At 45.1% G+C, this 22,661-nt stretch overlaps 1 protein-coding gene across 4 annotated transcripts in view; it reads left to right on the forward strand.

The window, feature by feature from the left end:
• NTM (neurotrimin) overlaps nucleotides 1-22,661 on the forward strand; it is a 452,901-nt gene that overhangs the window by 222,620 nt on the left and 207,620 nt on the right. The gene's annotated exons all lie outside the window — the stretch shown is intronic.

The following is a 22,661-nucleotide window of genomic DNA, read 5'->3' on the forward strand; positions in this document are numbered from 1 at the left end:
GCTTCTGTGACTAGAACCCTTCAGACCAAACTCTTCACACTTAAAACCCTGTCTCCTTACCAAGGCGTCCAGTCCCACAAGATCTGACCCTTACCTTCCTCTCTACATGAAGCCTCGCAGTGCCTTCCTGGGCCCACTTGGCCCAGCTGCACTGCTCTGCCTGCTCCTGGACTACCGTGAAGTCTCTCCTTTCTCAGCACATTTGCATTGTTCTTCCCTCTATTGTGCCCACATCGGCACTTGGTTGGCTCGTGCTCACTAGTTAGATTTCAGAACAAACGTTACCTCCTCAAAATGGACTTCCGCCAAGACGCCACTGCCCCCCCCCACCAGTTCTTATGAATGTCTTGTCCTTCACCCTGCGCGTGATCTTCAGAGCGCTTGTTGCTCTCTGAAATAAAATCACCACTTGTTTTAGTGTCTCTGTCCTCCAGCCAGCAGGAGAAGAGAAGTCATGTCTTTTGTGTGCCATACCCCAGAGCCTAGAACTGTGCCTGGCTAAACCTTGGTGCTCAACAAGTATGTGCTAAGTTAACGAATGATTAAATAAGTGAATAATGAACTCCTCTCCCCATAATTTTGATATTACTAGCACGGAGAAACTTAAGAAGTGATGTTCCCTTCCAAGTTTCTACCTGCCTTATCTTTATCAAGGACAATTGCCTCTCTGGAGGGCTGAGCTGTCAGCCTGTGGCCGAAGTGTGATCGAGAGGACAGTAGGCACACACTAAGTGTCCTCCTTATATCACATATGCTGGTGGCATGGGGTTTAATGTCTTTTTCATTTTGGGCTAATTGGCTTCACTGCAAATGTTCTTAATCATATTCATGTTTAGTTGAAATTTTGTGGCAAGAAGTAATTTAAGGAGCTTTGGGTTTTTTTTTGTTTTGAAAAGTTATATTAAAACATACTGTTAGTTCTGGATATATTTTCAAGATTTAAATAAGTAGATATAGAGTTGTTTCTTGAACTGCATTCATATAGATTATATTCACATGTTCTCTCCCTGAAGAGGAAAGCTAGGATATTGAATTCTCATTTTGTGCTACGAGGGAAGTGAAAATATGGCAGGAATTTCCCAAAGGTTTCCGTGTGTGTGTGTGTGTGTGTGTGTGTGTGTGTGTGTGTGTGTGTGTCTATTATCTATCTATCTAAAGTATTTTTTTTATCTCTACTTTTTTTCTCCTTTCTATCTCTTTTTGTTGGAAAAATTTGGGTTGAAAACTTCAAACTTAAAATTCTTTAGAGCAGGGTAAGTGAATCGAAGGCACATATCATCCTGATCTCCTTTTTATAAGCTTAAAAACAGTTTTAATACAGCCTAGAGATTTAAACACAAGGATGAACATCAGGAATTGATGTCTAATTTTTAATGCTGCATCTTCTGCATTCCTGAGCAAACCAGGAGCTCCTCAGAGCCAGTCTCCTCTGGGAATTGTTTTAGGAATATCCGCGAGAGTTGAATGAACTGACCTTCTGAAAAGAGTTGTTGATGCCTCCAACGTCAAAGTCAACTAAGGGAAAATAAGCACTAGGCTTCACAATTATTCCACTGAATGAGTTTCTTAGCACAATCCTTTCATAGGTAAGACAGAAAACATTTCTCCAGCTAGGCACCACCACTTGGGATTGGAGTCTGTCTCCATAATCACGATTATTAATAAAAATTCTTTAGCATGAGTTTGCATTTGCTGGCAAGGTTGTCAGCGATTCGTGCTTGAGGCAGAAGGAAACCAGTTTGATTCTAATGGAGACATTTGGCAAAGGAAGAGGGAACCTTTACCTGTTTCAACAGAAATGACTCAGGTTGCAAGTAGCTGCTCTACCATGCAACAAAAGGTCACTCCTCCCCTCTTGTTTTGCCTTCCCCAGTCGTCTGGAATGACAGCCAAACTATTCGTCACCACCCCCTTCTTTCTCATCTCGCAATGCATGGCCTTCTTTTTGTGGTGTATTCTGGTTAGTGACTGACCCAGGCTGAGATGAATGCCGTGCAGACGGATGCATCGTAAACACCACAACTGAAGCAGCCTTGTATCATTTGCCCGATCGCCTATAAAGCATTGAATGGTAAATGAAAGAAACCTGTGTCCCTTAACATTTAGTTTTGTTATACATCTTAAAAGACAAGTTGCATAGAAGGGTGCAGTTAACCTGTTGGGGGGGAGATACAAAAGAAAGAAAGGGAAAAAAAAAAGAAAAAAAGACATTTTCAGAAACCATTCACTTAGTAAGTAATGGGATTTCTTAGAAAGATCCCTTGAGTTTCTCTGAATTGATAGAAAATGATATTTCATTCTTTGTATGGGCATGGCTGGCCCAGCCAACAGAAAAAAAAAAAAAATCAGACTCCTACTGGGAGAGTATGTACCGCTCAGTAAAACGTGGGTAAAACCGAACCGAGCCCGAGGTGCACCTTCCATTAGAGAAGGCGCCGTGCGCTCTAATCCCAACCTCCCCAGGCTCTCAGAGGGCACCATTTGGACCTGAACGCCTGTGTTGGCCTAAGAAACATTTACTGAGACGGAGACATTGTTCCCTTGCGTGTAACATGCATAGAATGGGAGAGCAATCTCCCAGTTTAGGGGAAGGAGCTGCTCATGAATGATATCCCCAGGCTTCTTTTCAGGCCAGCTTTGAATGAAACAATAGCAACTCTTTTTATATTTTACAGTATTTCAAAATCTCAGTAATTTTAAAAATGTAAATAAGGAATTAAACAATGATCATTTAAAATATTTAATACATATTTTAAAGATTACTGGGAGCATCTTCCTTGGTCACAGTTGGTGAAACAGCCAGAGGAGGGCTTGTCACCTCCAGAAAAACCCTGGAAGGCACTTGAATTCCTGCTGGGCCTACCGGACCATCCTTTATGTTTTCAGACAGAGGAAAGGTTATCCCAGCAGAGATCTTGAAAGCTGCTCCTCCCAGTCACCCTCTCCTTGTTATTGTGTATGTTATTATATCACTGTGCGCATCCCTCAAATCATGTTCTTTTTTTTGTATACATTATGCAAATTGCCTGATTGCCCTGATCCAGCTAAGGATAGGAGCGGGCTCTCTCCTTGCTGCTTTCTGTGGTGATACAGCCGGTACCAGCCTTACTGAGGCACTTCACCTGGGTGGTTGGTAAGATATTCATCCAGCGACGTGCTTTTTAAATAACTTTGGAATCATAACCATGGTTGTAATAAATGCCTCTGTGATTTGCATTTAAATGGTATTTTCATCCACAGATCACAAAGAGGAAAGCTATCTTAACTCAGCACCATGACCTGAATTCTCTTCATCTCAAAGCCAGCCCATGTGCACCCAGTACAAATTTTCTCTCTGTGTCTCATTCAGATCTGTGTACCCTAGTGATCAAAACAAGTATTTGCTTGTGTTACGATGGAAGCGCCCAGACCGCTCAGGCATGTGCTGGTTTCTTGGCCTTGCACAGGCATCGTCAGCTCACGTCCCAGTGGGTCTGACGGCAGCGCCTCTACCCCAGGCTGGGATGGGAGAGGCAGGAGGGAGGCCATGGCCTCCTCATCTCCCAGGTGGCGTGTTCAGCACCAGGCAGTTAAGAAAATGCCTTACCCTATCTCTTGGGTGGTCAATGAAGCCGATTTGATTTGGAAGACATTGAGAGGCAGGAAATGTAGACCCCCCAAATCAAGTTAGCAGTCACTTTCCAGTGTACGCCTGCACTTGAAGGGACTCCCCATGTACCCCTTTGGGTTCACTGACTTCACAGCTCCTGGGGGGAGAGTGAGGAGACAAAGAGCCGGCAGAGCTCAAAGACAGGAAAGAAATCTGAAGTCGACATCAAGCAGAGGACTCCAGCCCCATTTGTGACAGCTCCGTCCTGACTACATAGTTGATACATCGCTGTGGGCTCTCTCGCCAGCCTCCAGTCCTTTTGTTCCTTTTCATGTCATCCTTCCTCATCTTTTGGCAGGATATTGTTTTCATACTGTACAGTTGAACTTATTTCATCATCAACCCATTTTACGCTGTCCCATGGATTCTTTAAAAGGCATCCTTTGAAGATGTGTTTTTATTCAGGCACAAGCTTTTGTTTAAAAAAAAAAAAGAAATAAAAGAGGTGTAAATATGGAATGTTATTGAAAAGGTCTTATCTTGCTTTAGACATGACATCTAAAGATGCATTTAAAAAGAAGAGCAAGTGTTGTACAAGGCATGTGTCAAGGCAGTTGCTTCCTGTAGTGAGAGCAGGCACTGCTTTAAACACATTTCTGCCCCCTGCAAAAGCTTTTCCGGTATTAGGTCCCTAAGGACCCGGGTTCCTCTTTAGTACATGCCCCGTCCTGATTCGCCACCAGCGGGACACATAGGACCCTTGGTTTGCTACCTTGTTCAGATGACCATAATTAGAATATTTAACTGAGGTTAAAATTATTTTTCCAAAAATAATGATATCACCCTCATAAAAAGTACACACTTCCTGACATGCTGCTGCCCTCTTTCCTTCACGGCCCACCGTTTTCCCCAGCACTCTGGATTTTCTAGTTGCTCTGCATTTACATATAACACATTCCTCATACTGTAGGGTAGAGCAGTGTATGGGGGGTTGACGTTTGCTCTTTAAACCCTAACTACAGCAGTAGATAATTCCAGGGTAAGGATCTTGGAGGTCCTTCCTTTAACCTCTGTAAGTTGAGGAAACCTAAGTCCAGAGAGGTAGTTGGACTTGCTTGATGTTACGCAATAATTAATGAAAATTATTCAGTGGGACTTTCCGAATGCCTTGCAGTCCAAAGCTTACCTCTGAAGGTACACGGTGGTCTTCTTACCTAATGTTTGTCAGCTCCATTGCTTGGGACCTTGAGTTGCATTGCCCTGTAGTTAAAAGTAAGGACAGGCATATGTAACATTTTCCTATACGCACTTCAAGTAGGTGTTTCTGAAGGAGTTGGCACACTCTTTTTGCATGGGGAGGGACAACCATCCCTCTGGACTGTGACATTCCACCATAGTTGGTAAGGGTGCCACACAGGCAGCCTTGGAAACCAGCACTAGGCCCACGATCTGTTGCAGATGCCATGACTTAGTGTTCCCCTGCCCACCTGTCCTTGAGGTTCTAATGTGTATTTAATTTATAAAACGATGATGTTGCATTTCTCCCCCTTCATTGATTAGTACTCAAACCTTCTGGGAGTCTGGAAAAGTGGATCATTCCAAATGCTGCCCAGCAAAGGTGGTATCAGCTCCTTCACCACCTTAGACTGTGAAGACCCTCTGTCCACTGGGGCTGTGTGCACCAAGCAAAACAACCGAAAAGTGCCTTTGCATGTGCTAAACCTCCCCCCACCTGTTATGCACTTACCCCCGCTCATCCTTTAGCTCACTGCTACAGCATCTTCCACATTTAGCTCAGGTGTGATCTCCTCTGCTACTCTCTGGGCATTTTTCCTCCCTCTTCATTCTGGATTAGATGCCTATACCACTCAGAAACCACTCTTCATGTATCAATACTTGGTTACACCGATGAAGGAGGTGATGGAATTGCTGAAAAGCCAACTGGGGAATGACAAGACAACCAAGAGATTCAACAACAGCCAATTATACTACTTTTCTCCCCATCCACATACAACTCTATGGCTAGGGGAACATAGGGTAAAGCACCTGTTTGAGCCCAGGAGCCAGGCCCAGCCAGCCAAAGCTGCACCATGGGGAGACACAGCCGCTGCCTTAGATACACTGAAACAGTCAAGGAGGGTGCCTCCTCCAACCTCCTACCCATTCACTGATGAAGCGGATGCTGAAGCCAGAGGACAAGGGAGCTTAGAAATTATAGGAAATGTAGTTCTTTGCACACAGAGCAGAGTGGAGGAGAACAGGAAATGAACAGAGAACAGATGTGTGGATGGCCAAGCCCCTTTGCTGGACTTACAGTGACCTGCACTTACTGCCCCCATAATAGTCAGCACATCATGTCCTCAGGGTCATTAGGGTTACTTGAAGACAAGGATTGTTTCTAATACCACAGGCAGCTAGCCCAGTGCCTGGCACAGAGAGGTACTGAATGAATGAATGAATGCCTAGGCCTGGGAAATTATGATATGCCATGAAAATGCAAGTAATCATTATTAAAATCAAGCCCAAAGCATGGTGTCTGCTGAGGATGACAGAGTTAGGAACCTTTCTTCACCACATGTAACAAATGGCTCAACCCTTTTCCCTGGTGCCATCCTCATTTGCAGACTTGAAGATGAGAAGTAAGCAGTTAATTAGAATACTGTGAATGAATGAACTATAGGTTCAGGGAAGGAAGAGGTGTTGTGATGAGCCAGGATAAAGGAGAGTGAGAGGAGCAGAGTCCACAGAGCTTGTGCTAATATTTTCTCAAGAGGTGAGACTATTTCCTGCCATGAATTGAGCAAGGCAAAACCCTGCCCAGGCCTCTACCAGTCATGGAAGTTCAAAGTTCCCATGTGACTCACATTCATTCAAATTCTGCATTAGGGAAAAAAAAGAAAAAAAAAAAGAAAAAAGAAAATAATATATATATGATCTAGAATGCTCTTTTAAATTATTGTTTCTTTGTATTGAAGCTATTTTCTACCAGTCTAGTGAACCCTCTAGCAATGCAGTTGGCATTTAATTTTGCTACATGAAGACAGAAGGCATATTTGCCAAGCTCCTATAAGGGAAGGGAACATCACTTTTCTTCTTTCTGTTGTTGAGATTGAAAAGGTTGGAAAGGTGCAACAGGTGTCAAATGGGCCAGTGAGCGTGGACCCCTCTCCCTGCTGTGTGTGTGTATGCCTCCTGGTCTGCCTTCCTGGCCAGAACACATAAGAGCCTTTGGATTTTTAAAGCTTTACCGGTAGAAAGAGTGACAAGGCATTACTCTCAAAAGTGGAGGCCTGTGATTTGGCAGCGACCTCCAAAATACCTTGATACATAAAGCATTATTAGTGTAACTAACACAATAGTCCTACAAAGCCCCTCGATTCCTCCCAGGAAGAAAACCCCAAAGGCAATGGCCTCTAATCTGCTTGGCCATCATGATGCAATAACAATAAAATAGTACAGTAACCACCATCCACATCCCTTTCCTCCTTACACTCATTTCTCTTTCCCTGTTGCACTATCATCTGATGTATTTGTTTATTTTGTTTTTTCTTTGTTTGTTTGTTTGTGTAAGCTCCACAAGAACAGGTCCTGTGTCATTTCCTTCTTAATTCTCTGCCCTAGTACTGAATCTAAGAGCGGGCACACAGTGGGGACTCAATAAATATGCATCATCCAGAATAATACATATTCTAGACACCTGTCGTGCCTCATGGCAAAGCCTAGCCAACAGCTGTGGGTATCTGACTAGTTCCTTGTCCGTTTCTGCACCCCAAGTTCCTAATTCAAAACAGAAAAAGAACTTGGGCCACTTTGGAACCAGCAACTCTGGACTATCTTGAATTAAATCAACCCTGTCACTCCCATCTGCCTGCCTCCATGTCAGTGTAGATTAATCACAACATAATATAAAACAGATTTATACAGCATCTTCACAATAGTCTCAGGGTCCTTTACAGTCTTACGATCTAATTAAATTGTAGCTTCAAACATGATTTTCTTTAGTTTAAATGCATAAACTAAGCAGACCAGGCTTTTTTTTTTTAACCTTCTTATTCTAAGACTAAAAGACCAGCTGATTTCAAAGTCCCTGAGTATTATTAATTACCAGTGGCTCAGATCAATGCACAGAGCTTGTCTAGAAAGCTATTTCCTCCTTAGGTGAATGGCTGGGAATACAATATGCAGTAATCAACAATTTGAGATTGTTGTAGATTGAGAATGTAGATTAAGGCTGAGAAAAGGCTGGGGCTTGGTATTGCCACTCCCCCTTCCCCCCTCCCCTGTGCAGATGGCAGAGCATGAATCTTGACTTTACAAGGAAGACAAAGCAAGGTGGAGGTATTTTCATTGTAGTCACACGTGGCAAAAATGGCAGAGAAAAGACAGAAACCGCAGAACATGGGCTTCCTCTCCAAGGACAGCTACTTGGAGTTTGGAGTACACAGACCTGCTGTCTTTCACCAGGGGAGAACAGCCCTCCTGGGGAGCTGCACGGAGGGGACCAGGCATAAATGAGAGTCCACCAATGCAAAGAATGATGAAGTGGCCCTTTAAATATAAATCTCTGGAGCCCCAAACCTGGTGGATGTTCCCTTAAGTATTCAAATGAGATTGCAGCATCAGATTGGTATGCATTAGGCTGGTTTCAATGAAAATTAACATGTAATTGCTTCAAATGAAGTAAGTGAGGAGGTAATCTGTTCTTAAATTGGATTCCCAGGATTTTGTGGCACCATAATGCAGCTGTGAAATGAAATATATTTTAAGGATGATGTCCTCAAGGGGGTGAATGGGGCTAGGAGCGGGGGAAGAGTAGAGATAGTATACAGTAGAAGCTCCTCTCCCCCAGCCTCCTTCATTTTTTCTCAGTCTCATTCTCCAACTGCCAATCGATAAAAAGATACTCTCCCACCCATGGGTGACTCCCATTTTCTGCTACCTAAACAGTCTCCCCACTAGGCATCAGCTGGTCCTCTTTACCTTCTTTCAGTGTCTGGGGCTGATTCCCAGAGGTACTCAACACTCCCAGTCACCATAGCTGTGTGGTCTTACCTCAAAGCTGGATTTGTGGGAAGACGATACTCATTCGGCATATGGTCTCTACTGAGACCATCCGTTCCCAAGGCTTGTACTGCCAGGGTAGGTTATATTGTTCGGAGCACATTGTGCAGTGGTAGGGATTGTTGTTTCTTGTATTCCTGGTATTCGAATATGGGGAAATGCATGCTGGACCTCATAACTGACCCTTCTGATTTCAAAGACTTCCGCTGGAGCAGCAGCAGCAGGAATCACAGCCAAATTCATTACCACTATGTCCCTCCAAAGTCTGGGTCTAGCCAGACCAGCTCCCCCTCCCAACTCCCCAGCAGCCATAATATGGTCTGTGAAGTCCGAAGATGAGCCTGGGAATAATTAACCTTCTTATCCTTCAATCAAGATGGGAAGCAGCTGGGTGAGGAGTCAGTGCAGGTTAATGCATTAAATTGTTTGCCTCTGCCATCCTATGCTGAAATGAGATTTTTCTGTCACAACGGAAATGAGCTGGCAGTCCTCTGGTCCCGTGGCATCACTCCTTTCTACCAAGGAGCCACTTCTGATGGGCTCTGGGGACCTTCCGCACCAAGGCCACACAGAGGGGCAGAGCTGTTACATGAAATGAATCACCTGGCTCTGTGCAGGAAAAGCTGGAATGCAGGTTTTGAACCAGCGCTGTGCTGGTCTAGATCACGTTTTCCATTAAGGGCCCAGAGTCACAGCAGCATGGCTAACTGTGCCTCAGCTCATGAGAAGATAGGGATGTATCATACGCTGTGTAAAGAATACATGTTTCAATAAAAGAGCCCCCATCAGAGCTATAGAGCAAGGAAATGAATAGGAAATCGAGGAGAATGAGGCTCTGTGAATTCACTCTTGCACCGCTGAGGCGGACCCCCAGGCTGAGCCCTGCTTGCCTTTCTCTCCAGCCATGGCTTGGTTTTACCGCCCGGCTGATGATTTTTTCAAATCCCTGTCTTTGTTTCTCCTTCTGTTGATGTTGCTGTTTTCTTACTGCACTGGTTAAACAGCCCTGGCTTTAAAATTGGTCAGAGCTAATGACTTCTTCAGATGTACATGACATTTTTCTGGAGGTCTCTCGGCAGGTATGATCAAGAAGATGTTAGAAAGAATGCCAATCGGATTGTTTCCCTTCTCCCCGGGTCTTGGTGGACATGAATTCAAAGAAGATAGAAGTGAAGAGTATGGGAGTAAGGAGAGGTGACAACACTCAGCTTTACCTGGCTGAGTTTAGGTCTCCCTGGAAACGATGGAGACCATTAAGACTGGCCAGTGGCTTTTGTTTCCTACTATAGGTAGGCCGTAAGGTTGTAAGCAAAGTCCTACACAGGGTTTTCTCTGTGGGCAAAATAGGAACTACCTACAATGATGAACATTTTAATCACACTACATAGAGAACTGGCCCTCTGGCTACGTTTAAGATAGATTTTCTACACCACGTTGGACAAGTCATTTATGTTGATCATTTCCTTTCATTCTTCATCTGGGAACAGGGTGGGGGTGGGGAGAATAGTGTTTGTCTATCTGCTTAGGGCTCTGCAAGGATTAATAGCCAGCTTGCCCTCCAGACTCCCCAGAGAGGCAGGCCAAGAGCAACAAAAGAGAGCTTAGCATCCTTTCCTCGATTGTCCCCAGATGCGGTATCTGCTTTACAGTGTATTTGTCATCTAAACCCCACTGCCACACGGTGATAGAATCTGACTGGGCTACTATAAGCTGAGCTAAGTGAGAAGAGGCTGGTTAAGATGGATTTTGTGGTGTGTGCGTGGGTGTGTGGGTGTACACATGTACACTCATAATTATTTTTGATCTTATGTCTTGCATTAATCATATTGACACCTTTTTCTGCCATCAAAATCTGTCAAATGATCACCTTGATATATTCTTCTGGTTTAATTCTCTCCAGAGTTCGCAGTGCTCACAGGAGATGAGTTGGAAAAACGCAGTGGTTTTATTCTCATTTTGGAGCCAGAGAAGGAGCGTTTCCCTTCATGAGCCTAAGGAAGTGCAACTTATCTTAATCACTGAACTTGTCTCCGAAAGTTGATGGTGATCTATAAGTGATGGCCTCCATAAGTCCTCCTTCCCAGGACCTCCTTCGCCTTGAATATAAAATCAGAGCCATAGTGTTAATTCCCTGCTCTTAAAACACTAACCAACGTCAAGGTCCAAGTATAGAAAGTAAAATATAAACCAAAATGCATAAAGCAGTAGCAACAGTTGATACTACAGTCTAACAGGGAATACTGCCAAAAATACAAGCCATGTGTAGGACTCCTAGGGTCAGAGGGGCGTGATGAAATGTGGAAGATGAGGGACTAGATGGAAAATGCCCAACTCCATTTATTTAAGTAAAAGGACTATGAAATACAGAAAATATAAGTGAAAAGCTGGTTCATTACACGATCCTCTTCTGAGCTCTATTTTTGCCATTCCCCCTTTTGACCTATGAAATCCCCTCCTGTTCCTCTCTTAAATTCTACTTCAAAAGCTTTGGTTTTCATTTTAGTTTTCTTTCCTGCTTGTAATCCGTGTCCTCGGGCAGCTCCGTGTCCCTCTATTCCAACCGGCAGACCCACCCCTTCTGTTCATCCTCTCTCTCTAAAGAGCCTAGACTGACAATGTTGCCAATAGTTTTCATACATAATAACTTAAGTGCATCACTTTTCTACAAACATGTTATCCTTAGAGTTCAATTCTTCTGCTCCTAGCCTTTGTGCTTGGTAAATATATTCCTTTAACGTGTGTTTTGGAAGATGGTTCCATTTTATGCATGTGCCATTAGTGTCAATTGCACAAAGGAGAAACACAAATTACTTGCATTCTGCAGACATATCTGATAACCTAGACACCATGGGCTGGCATTCACTGCAGCCTCAGCCTCCATGCACGAAGCTGAAAGGGGAACAACTGAAACTGCCTATTAATCTGAGATGTAGGGAGAGTGGTGCAGGCGCTGAATTACACGTTTAGGGAAGCTGTGGCCTAGTATTGTGCCTGCTAGGAGCCCTCACCCCGGACAGGTGGCTATGTGCCAGTCTCTTCAGGGAGACCCGGGACTGGGGCGCTTGGAGCCTGCCAAGGCTGACAATTCCTATTAAAGGCAATCCCTGCTGGTAAAAGGAACAGGAATGTGGTAGACAAGAGGAGAGTACAAAGAGGGGCACCTCTGGGTGGACAGGACGCCTGGAGAGGCATGTGCGGGTTTCCCGCTGGAATGTTCTGTAAAACCCTCTTCCAACTGGTTTTGTTTAGGCAGCTCCATAGTCAGCAAATCAGCCTCCCCTGGGGCTGTTAAAGAGAAATCAACAGGGTTTTCAAGGGAACAAATGTTTATAACAAGGAACCCAAACTCCGCCAATGCCACCTACTGTCAGACTTCCTGACTTTGTTAAAGGGGCCTAAAGCTGGCCAGGGGGGAAAAAAAGCAAGGGTCCCCTCTGTAAATGAGCTGATGAGCCTTTGCTTCTCTGGCCTGGAGATTCCGAGGACAGACACCAGCAGTGCAGCCTCCGAAAGGGACAGGCTGACTGGGAGACCCGAGGGTGTCCTGAGCAGACCCAGCCCCTTCCAGGGCGGCTTCCCCAGGCAGCCTCCCGCAGGACTGCAGCCCCGCCTTCCCCAGGGCTGTCCCTGCTCAGCCAGTCTCAGCAGATCCTTAGTCAGTGTTTCTTTAAAGACACTTAATCTGCTCCGATTTCTCCAGGTTTGGAGCTTGTCACACTGCTGCTCAGAATTGGATCTCGATGCCTTGTGACACATACACACACACACACATACACCCCCGTTCATCCAGCAGGAAACACAAAAGAACCCAGAGAATGGGGAAACCTGCCTCTGTGTTCTCCTTCCCATTTAAAAAATGTTCTTCCTTATGTCCCTCCTCACTGGCTTTATCATATGATTTTTCTCTTTCTCTTCTGTGCCCTGGCCTGTCAGCCTTCCTGTTTCTCCATCTTCACTCTCCCCTTTGCTTCTTCCTGCCTCTTTTCTCTCATTTGCAATGAGGCTGCTCAACTGCCGGAGGGTCAGTGCCGTATATCACTGAGGGATCGGCGTGAGGGCCACATTGACAAGGAAAGCTGTCATCAGATTTTACAGCTTCATATAAAATGCACTGTCCATGCCAAGGACAGAGAAGAGGCTGGAAGGGCACAGGGGTGCTTTGGGGAGAAGGGGGTAGGCAGAAGAGAGTCTCTATACTGGGTGAGGGAGGAGGTAAAACTGTGTGCTTTCCACAAAATGTATTCTTGGGGACAAATCTGCTGTGTCTTCTAAACCCAAACACATCTCAGGAAGACTCACTAGGAGACCCATCAATTGATAAAAGCTTCAGTGATGGACTGTCCATGGTCCGTTGTGCAGAGCCATGGAGAAAGCTGATCAGAGCTGTCTGAGTGCCCTGGAGTCAAGGGCAGTGTTATGGATGTAACCTAAAGCCATTCTTCCTTGTGAAGCCATAGGGAGCTATCGTGCCATTGGTCTTTCCCATAAACAACGCTGTGTGCACATTCGGTCCGTCAGTTACGAGATGTCTGCATACCTGCTGTGGGGCCAGCTGGTATTAAGCACCACTGAGGCTCAGCAGCACGGCCCTTGTCCTAAAGGCAGTAACCACCCGAGTGGGCAAGCAAGGCCAGCCACATGAATCAATTAGAGAGCCATGTATGACAGCTCATTATGCAAACTGAAGTTCCTCATGCACAGATCCTCCCCGAAAGTTCCAGTCCTTCCTCTAGGACCCTACACACTCATCCACGTACCCAAGTCAGAAACTAAGAGGTAGAATAGGACTTTGTTGTGGGGTATGGGTCTCCTAGTGAGACCACCAGAGTTCCAGTCCCTGCTCTGGAATTTATTAACTCTGTGACCTCACGCAATCGATGTATTAGGTGACACTGTCCTGCATGTAAGGTGGAGATGTTTTTGACCCCCACCCCCTCCCCGACTTCACAGAGTGGCTGCATGAATCAAATAAGATAAAGCAAGTAAAGTGCTTAGCACAGTGCTTGGTGCTTGCTGGTGATCAATACATGCCAGCCATTATTATTGTTGTACTATACCCCTTCCTTTCCTTCCTTATCCCTCCAGTTCCTGGATTTTCAGCCTGGGTAGACATCTTTAATCTCTTTCCACTCCACCCTACTTCAGACCACTTAGCCCTGGCAGGGATGGCCCACTGGGGGGGTGGGGGGGTGGGTTTGTCGATGCTCTCTCTGTTTCTCAATCTTCTCTCTGTTTCTCAATCTCCTCTCCTGCCGGCAGCAGTGATCACTCAGCACACAGAGCTGAGCACATTCCTGTCCTGTTTGAAACTCTTCATACCCAAACATTATCTTCCAAATTCCTTATGGTAACTCACAGGGAAGGGCTTTCATGAAAATGCCTTTGCTCACCTAGCTACGGTTTTTACACATCTGTTTTCTACCCCAATCTCCCAACCACGCTCAGTGATGATTCTCAATATACACCAGGAAAATCTGTGGAGCTTATTTTAAATCCTGGGTGGGAAGTCTTTATTTATAAAATGCACTTTTTTTTTTTAATTCTACAGGTGTGTTTGATGTGCATTTCAAGCTGGAAGGTTACTAATGTTTACTAACGTTGCCCCAAACACACCCCAACTTTGACCACAAAATAGGCAGACGCCCTGTCCTGTTCATATTTGTGTACTCAGCTCCTAGTGCATTGACTGGCACACAGTAGAGATACGAAAAAAAGGTGGTTTTGCTGACTGACTGACCAGATAAATAAAGGATATTTTCGCATGATACCGAGGTGGTTAGACTAAGTCACATCCACCCACAGGGTTCAGGCAAGTAGAAGAGTATTGTATGTTGAGGTGTGTGTGTGTGTGTGTGTGTGTGTGTGTGTTTGTGTGTGTGTAAGAGGTAGACACTGGGGTGCAGGGTGGGGAGGGATGTGTGAGCTATTGGCCGAGGAAGGCTCACAGCCCAGAAGAGGTGTAACATCACATTCATAAGCACTACACTGCAAGTCCCCAGGGGCACCCCTGTGCGATGTGGGGGAGTGGGAGACTGATTGAGAGAGGGGGTCTGGCCATCTGTGTGCGTGAGTGAACGTATGTGATGGGAACAGAAATATAAACAGCCAAGATCAAGAGGATCCTGAATTCATCAATTCTGCACAGAAGAAAATGTGATGGATCGAAATTGTTCGTACAAGAACACTGTGAACAATAGCAGGGAGATAGGGTGTCTCTGCAGCCCAGCTGTGGCCAGTGACATAATGGCGAGGTGGTGAGGTACAGGGACGGCGCTGAGTTCTTCATGATGGGAGTCAAGGGTGGCTTTTTCTTTTTTTTTCTCTTCCACCACCCCTTTCTTCCCTGTGATAGATGGGGACCGAGCTGTTTGCAGTATGCAGAGGCTGACAAAATGAGGCGATCAGATTGGAAATCAAAGCTCTCACCATTGCTGGCAGTGTGCCTGGACTTCACAGCTACCTCCCATGGAGGGGACAAGAGAAGGGGGAGGAAGCAGCTGCTGTCATTTGTCCCCTAGGAATTGTTTTGGGTTTCACTTTTATTTTTCCCAAGAGGAGAGGAGCTGGAGAGGGTAGCCAAGGCAGCAAAAGAAAGACAAGGAGAAAATGGGTGAGGATTAGAATGAGCATGGAGAAAGAGCCGTGCAAATGGCCCAGGGGAGAGGGAGGCAATAGGCAGAAGGAGGAAGCTTTGGGGAGATGCCTTTTTTCTGCTGTCTGCTAGTCTGAAACTTGTACCCTGTCTCTTTGCCCGCTGCCCCTCCTTTTTTTCTCAGAGGTGCTCTCTGTGATCTGTCAAACCTGGCTTCACTTTACAGGATACCTTGGAAACGATTCATCCCTCTGCTCCTTGGACAGGTTGGGAAACTGAGGCACAGCACACTCAGGGCACTTTAATGCACTCTGGTTTTTTGTCCTGAGAGTTTCAGGACGTATCCCCCATCCACCTTACAGAAGGAAGAAAGAGTTGATTCATTTCTTTGCTTTTCTGGCCCCTCTCCCATGACTCCTCCTTAGACTGCCCCACGGGGTCCTGAGCTTGAGTCCTATGGGTTGACTCTGCCCTCTGCTGGTTCAAAAGGTGGAGAATCAGGCAGGAAAGTGGACTTGTTCCAGAAAATGTACCCTGGCACGCTTCCCAGGAAAGTCTTTGGTTAAAGCAACCCAAACCCTAAATGAATACAGCTCAATATGTGTGTGATGTATGAATACACTGATAAGCTGGTCAGAACGTGTTTCTAAATAGACCTATTACATAAGTGGCAATAAATACAACCATCTCTCCTCTCTCAGTGGTTTGTGCGTAGAGAAGGATCTATAGTATAGGATCCTAGGGCCATGTAGACAGAGTCCTGGCAATTCTGACCTTCTGACTGATGGGAAGTCCGGAGCTCCTTCTAACATAGGTCCCCCGTGACATTCACATCACACAGCTGTGCCCTCTGCCCACCATTTTAATGACTTTCTATTTTGTTTTACAACCGGCAGTCTGCTGCCTGTCCTGGTCAACAGTAGCTATTTTTTCTGCTGTTGCTTGCTGTCTTGGATGCATTTATGGGCATTGATTCCCTTCACTGGTTCCCCAAAGAGGTTCTTTTCCTTGAGCCAGAGCATCGTTCCAGCGGATTACAGTGTCTGCCACTCTCCACTCCGATTTATGGCCATCCTGGGTTTTATTCTCTCCTACACTTGCAGCCAAGCCTCATTCATTTCGCTTTCTGGGGCAAGCAGAATGGAAGAAGTTGCTATTAATAGGAGAAAGGATGGCATGCCGGCCGGCTTGGTGATGCCTAAGTTTATGGTCTGCAAGCTCCAGAGCCTGGCTCTGGCCTTAGAGCCACCCTTCTTCCTCCAAGTGACAGAACCAAGCAGGATTGTCACGTTGGAACTGACCGTCTGGAAGTTTTACACTCTTCAGGCTTTTGCGGACATATGGTATTCATATATTAACATTTGGGCAGGCTCACCTGGATGTCCTCCACTTTCCCCTGCTTGTGACTGACCACCAGTTGGCATTTGCAAGAATGCTGGACAGGATTGTAGATGAAGTCTCAGTGCAGAGGGACGGGCGAGAGGGAGACAGAGAGGAAGAGCCCACGGCAAGGGACACAGCAGGTCCTCTTAGGATGGTTTGTTTTTCAGGTTTCCCAGACATTAAGGTATGTGAATCTGATGAAAGCCACTCTATGGGCTTTATTTGCTTTGATAAACATATTTACTAATCATTTATCACAAATCCAATAGTAGAGCAATTTGTAAACAATGTTCTACAGATAATAAATGTCTTTAGCATATGCTTACAGAATATTACATCTTAACTGTTGCTAGTCCTGCTTCCTGTGTCAGCAGTAGAATTTAGAAGTTGCTCAGGGATGGCAGAGGGTCAAGTGTCAGAGGCTGTCTTTCCAGGGACCTTCCTCAGCTCTTTGAGGACTGGCCCAGGCTATTATTATATATAGATTTACGTCCCCTTCTTACAGGAATAGGAGCCACAAACCATCTTCCAGTGGGTTATAGTTGTGGGTACAGGAGTTTATCCAACCAAACTGACTTTCCAGGAGATCACACACATACTGATAGCTCGTAAGGTCAGAAAGCACAGTGGACAATCCTGGGAACTTTCCTTCAGATAGAATGATTTTTGTGGAAATGGAAGGTTTTTATTTGTCAAGACTTCTTTTTACAATACGCTCCTGGGAAAGTACAATATGCAAAAGCAGCATGTGGGAGTAGGGTAGAATCTGGCCATATATTCTAGAAGAGAAGTTTGGAGCTGGACATATAGGGATTTGGTATCTAAAACTATTTGCATTTCTAGAAAGAACACTATTATATAATGCATACGACTGTGTATGAAGTATTGCTGCTATTGGGCCTCTAATGACAGTTTTACTACCAAGTTAGAGGTTGTTTTCCAGCCTCTTGCACACGTATTGATCCAGGGCGCTTGACTTTACCTCTAGTAAGAAAACAAAGGGGGAGCAAACAGACTCCACATCCTTAGTCCTAAGTGTTTACATACCAGAACTCTGGCAAAATTGGCCAGACACTTAGAACTTCTGGGTTCCCATTCTCACTTTTAAGACAGGAACACTCTATTTTAAGATGAAATTCCTAAATACAGAACTTATGTGGGTTTTCCACGCCTGCCTAGAAGTGAAGTCAGCTTTGGATCAATCTACAGCTTCCTGTCTGCTCTGCTTTAAAGTCATTGAATGAAAGATTTGTGAGCAAATGATTTTTGCTGCTAATGCCCTTGTTTTGCTTCGACACACATACACAATCGTCGCCTCCCTCCATTACTCATTTCAAATTGGAGTTGGTATCACTATATCAGATAGACAAGAAGAAGAATATAGGGTATTGGAGGTAGCAAAAGCATAGGCCTCATCACTGGAAAACGATGTCAGCTCTGGGCACACTTCTCCCACCCTTTCTTCTATTCCCTTCCCTTTTCCTTTGCCTGAACTTCCTGGTGCAGTTTAACTCAGGCTTTTTATTAAGAATAATCTTAGTTCCTGCAGATAACTGTAGTACCATCCCCTTTCTCTTTGGATGTTGTGCTGATCACTGAACGTTTTAAACAGGCTTTGATGAAGCTAAAACTGCCAAAGGGCATCCTGTTCTTAATTACAAGAACCCAATTCCACAGACTGTCAGGTCTTTGGGAGTAGGAGATTTGTTTTAACACTAAATATTCCCAGGAGAAAGGAGGCCAGAGGTGACCAGTAATAGGAGATCATGTTGGCAGACAGGACCGTTTGCATCTAGATATCAGCTGATTAGTGGGATAGAGGAAAGAAACAAAGTCTCAAAAATGAGAACAGGTTAGCTTTGTTAGGGAGATGCTGGGAAATACCTTATCAGTCATCTCCAGTCAAGATTAAGGAGAGTGGAATGTGTCTCCTAAGTAGAAGGAAGGGGAAGATGCTACACTGTCACCCCTCTGGCTTTTTTTTTTTTTGTAGTTCTCTTGATAATTACAATGAAAGGAGCTAATTTTACTCTATGCATTTAAATTCTAATTAATATTATTTGATTCTTCTGTGTCCTGCTGAGGTGAAATAAAGCATGCTCTTTTGCTCTTCTATTCATTCCTCTTTCTCTCCAGAATTTGCATAAGAGGTGAAAGCATGTTTGCATTTATTGTGTTTAGTAATTGGCATCTTTGCCTTCATAATTCTACTCTGCTTTCTATTCTAACCTCCTAACCTTTCCTTTCTCTGTTCACCTTGGCAAAGACAGGAACAATTAAGGTTTTAAGACACCACTGCCCCCATCAGAGAATAGAGCGGTTGTTATGGAGGTGCAGGCAGCAGACCTGGGAACTCCTGCAGAAATCACTGTCATGTATAGGTGAGGAAACTGAGGGTCATGGAGGTGAAATGACTTGCCAACAAGCATACATTTTATCGTCCTATGTCTGGGGTTAGAGATTTGTCTCTGTCTCCAGCTTGTTTTGATAATTCCATGAAATATAACTATATGTGAAAGGATTTTACAGGCTGTCATGCACAAGAAATGCTTGAGCCATTATTTTTCTGGTTAATTAACAAAAATGTGCTTATAAAAATCTCTGCTGCATGCTTCCTTTTCATTTTGCAAGCTTTTGTGGAGCAGGAATTGTGGCTTGGTGACTTTCAGTCGCGTAGCTCTCCCATGCTACATGTGCAGGCATGTCAGACTCCTGGCATCCTGGCATGAGTAACCATGGAGAATAGCGGGGGAGACTTCAGTGTTTGGGTTGCACCCAAGGCCAGCTATTATCTCAGAAACACCTGGTTTAGGATAGATGCCTGCTGCAGTGTGCTTTCACTGAAAGCAACAGAGATATTTACTTACTGACAGTGATAATGGACTAGGTGCCATGGTAGGCACAAGTCTCGTGGGTCAAAAATATGGACAAAGCAAATACACCAGCTCCCACCTTCACAATTGCCATATGGCCCAGTAGGTGATGTGATGGAGGTATGTAAAGTGCTATGGAGTGGTGGACATCCGTGCAGATGTGGTAAGGCAGAGGGAACCTTGAGGAGGAAGGTGCGTGTGGGTGAGAAACAGGGGAGAGGTGCTCTAGACAGGGGGGGCAGTGTGTGAACTGGCTGGGAGGGGTGGGAGAGTGTGCCGCATGGTGAAAACTGCAGACACTGACCGTGACGTGGCCCCTGAGCAAGAGGATGGGGCTAAATGAAGCCAGGGGCATACTAGTGTGTTATTCTGAAATGTTTGAGCTTCCCACTAAAAGCTGTGGGAGCCACCAAAGGGTTTTGAATAAATACGTCTCAAACAGATTTTCTAGAAATGCCCTTCCAGCAGCAAGAAGGGTGACTATCAGGGTCAAATGTAGAGGCAAGAGGCCAGGTGGAGGGGTTGCTGCAGAGACCATTCAGGGAACGGAGACTGGATTCTCCTGCTCCCCACCCCCAGTGCCCGGTGTTTAGAAGGTGGTCCATTTGCAAGAGATTTGGGAACAATTTGAGCTTGTTGTTGAATGAACAAGATCAGGAGTAATTTATGCAGAAAAAGAACTAGCTCTGCTGCAGCCCAGTTAGAATCCCTTCCTATAGAGACCAGTTAATAGAGAACATCACCAAAGGCACCAAGGGTTTCTGTAAAAGACTTAGACAATGATTTGCCCATCGTTAGTTGAAGGAAATTATTTCAGGAGCAGCTGATGCAGCTCCAGCGCTGACGGGCCCAATTCCCCAGGCTGACATTTTGCATCTGCATACCCACTGCGTCCCCCTCCATCTCTGCCCTCACCCATCCTCACCCATCAGGGCTTTGGCTGCTTTTTCTGCCTGCAAGGCGATGTGGGCCAGAGGGAAGGGTGAAACCCAAGCCACTTCCATTCTGTATCTGTACAATGTTTGCCAATGAATTGCCTGCGCAGGTCCCCTGCTTTCTTTCATTTAAGTAGCTGTTATCTTCTTTGTATCATAAGCTCCTAAAATAAGGAGAGTAAGGAATATGTTTTGTTCTGAAGAGTGAGCACTGCATCTCCACAGGCATAGGAGCACAATAAATAAATGTTTAATGTTTAGCATAGTGATGTTGGCATATATTTAGTTACTTGGAAAATCATACTGAAGAGAGGGGACAACTGTATTTTTCCACAGATTTGTAAACTTAACACCTCCCTGTTCTTGTAGAGTCCTTTATGCTCTTCCCCTAAATACTTACTTTGACTCTCATGACAACCATAAGAACTGAGTGGGCAGACATTTTTTTCCCTATACGACACATATGAAAAGACAGAAAGTCTAGAGACGCAGGCTTATCATAGCAGATTAGATAATAAAACAAAGACTCAGCTAGCTCCACTCCACGGAAATCAAGCCAAAACCTCTGGGCATGGTTGCTGCTTCTCCTAAATATGAACACACAAGCTGAGGTTATATCAGATAAAATATACTAATGCATAGCAGCTTCCAGATGGTGGAGATCTTGTTAAAATCTGAGTAACATCCAGTGTATTATCAAGCTTTCAAGATGTTCATTACAGAATCTCTCGTAGGATCCGCTAACCCCAGAAAACACTAGCAGTTTTCGCAGGTTAAGGAATCAAGAGATGCAGATTCTCATCCAGAGTCTTTCTTGAACTAAATAGATACAAAGCCATAGGCTTATAAATGAAGTAGCTACAAAGACTTAACTTCTCTAGGTTCCTTATCTGTAGGTTGGTAGATCATGTCTGAGATCCTTCCAAGCACCACATTTATTTAGAACTCAGTTGTAGGGTTCTCAGCAAAAAATACCACTTCTGCAAGACTCTCCCTGTCCTCTTAGATTAGGGTTCCCCAGAACCCATCTATTTCCTGTACAACACCCCGTATTATCCCGTCATGAGAGACCTCACACTTCATTAAAATCGGCCTTTCTTTGCCTCTTCTGCATGAGCAGAATGCCTGTCTGTGTCTATCTCGTGTGTGTCTGTATTGCATGGCTTAAGTCTTAACACAGTACATGGCCCATGGTAGGTGCTCAAAAATATTTGTCAAATAAATGAATACTTCAATAAACCTACTTTATATGCCTCAGTTCATTCCTATCTTTTGAGTTCACAATGAGGAGTGAAGTGCAATTAATGAGGAGGAGGATCTGCCCGGGGAGAGGATCCTTGTCCTTGGAAAGGTGACTAAAGGGGCCTGAAGGATGGACCGGAGTTCCAGGAGCCACAGCTGTGCCTTAACACAGTCCCTCCTGCCAGCACTATTTAAGTTGATCGTGTCTCCATAAGAGAACAGTTGAGGTACCTGATGATATGAATAAGACCCACCGTATTCTGGAAGGGAAACCCATCCCAGGGAGGGGAAACTTCAGCGTTTACCTTGTTCTGGCTTCCCACCCCATTATGTCTCTCTCCTGCATTGCTCTCAAATGTGATTTTCATCATGCCGTTCGACTTCTCCAACCCCTTAAACAGCAGTCCTCTGCTGCAGATGAGAGCAAACCCCTCAGCATGGCATTCTCTCTGCAAGCTGACCATAGTCTTCCTTCTTACGCTGTCTCCCTCTGCATCTCAGAGTCCCCGCATCTGTCACACCAGACCCTAGACATATAAACATATACCCCATATCCATATCCATATATTTGGACTCTATTTGCTTCCTATGGAGAACACCCTCTCACCTTTTCTTTATTCATGCGGATGTAGTTTTTATTTAACGTGAGCTCAGGGTTCACCCCTTCATGAGATTTCCAATCCATATGCTCTTCTCCCCCAAACCCCCCCTACACACACACACACACACACACACACACACACACACACACACACACACACACACACACACACACCAAACTCCTGAAATCCTTGCTAGGTGTTTCTGTAAGGACTCACGCCTGGCCAGATTGCATTGCTCTTGGTGTCAGTGTCCCTAGATGGCCCCTGCTGTCTCTGCTTCTCTTGGCCTCAGACTCTACTCAGCCCTGTCTCCTCGCTCCCTGAGCCCGGGCCACACACTCTGCCCCTCTGCCCAAAGCCTGACTGCAGAGCCGTGGCCATCTC

The sequence above is a fragment of the Hipposideros armiger genome, unplaced genomic scaffold, assembly GCF_001890085.2.
Source record: "Hipposideros armiger isolate ML-2016 unplaced genomic scaffold, ASM189008v1 scaffold_767, whole genome shotgun sequence".
NCBI lineage: Eukaryota > Metazoa > Chordata > Mammalia > Chiroptera > Hipposideridae > Hipposideros > Hipposideros armiger.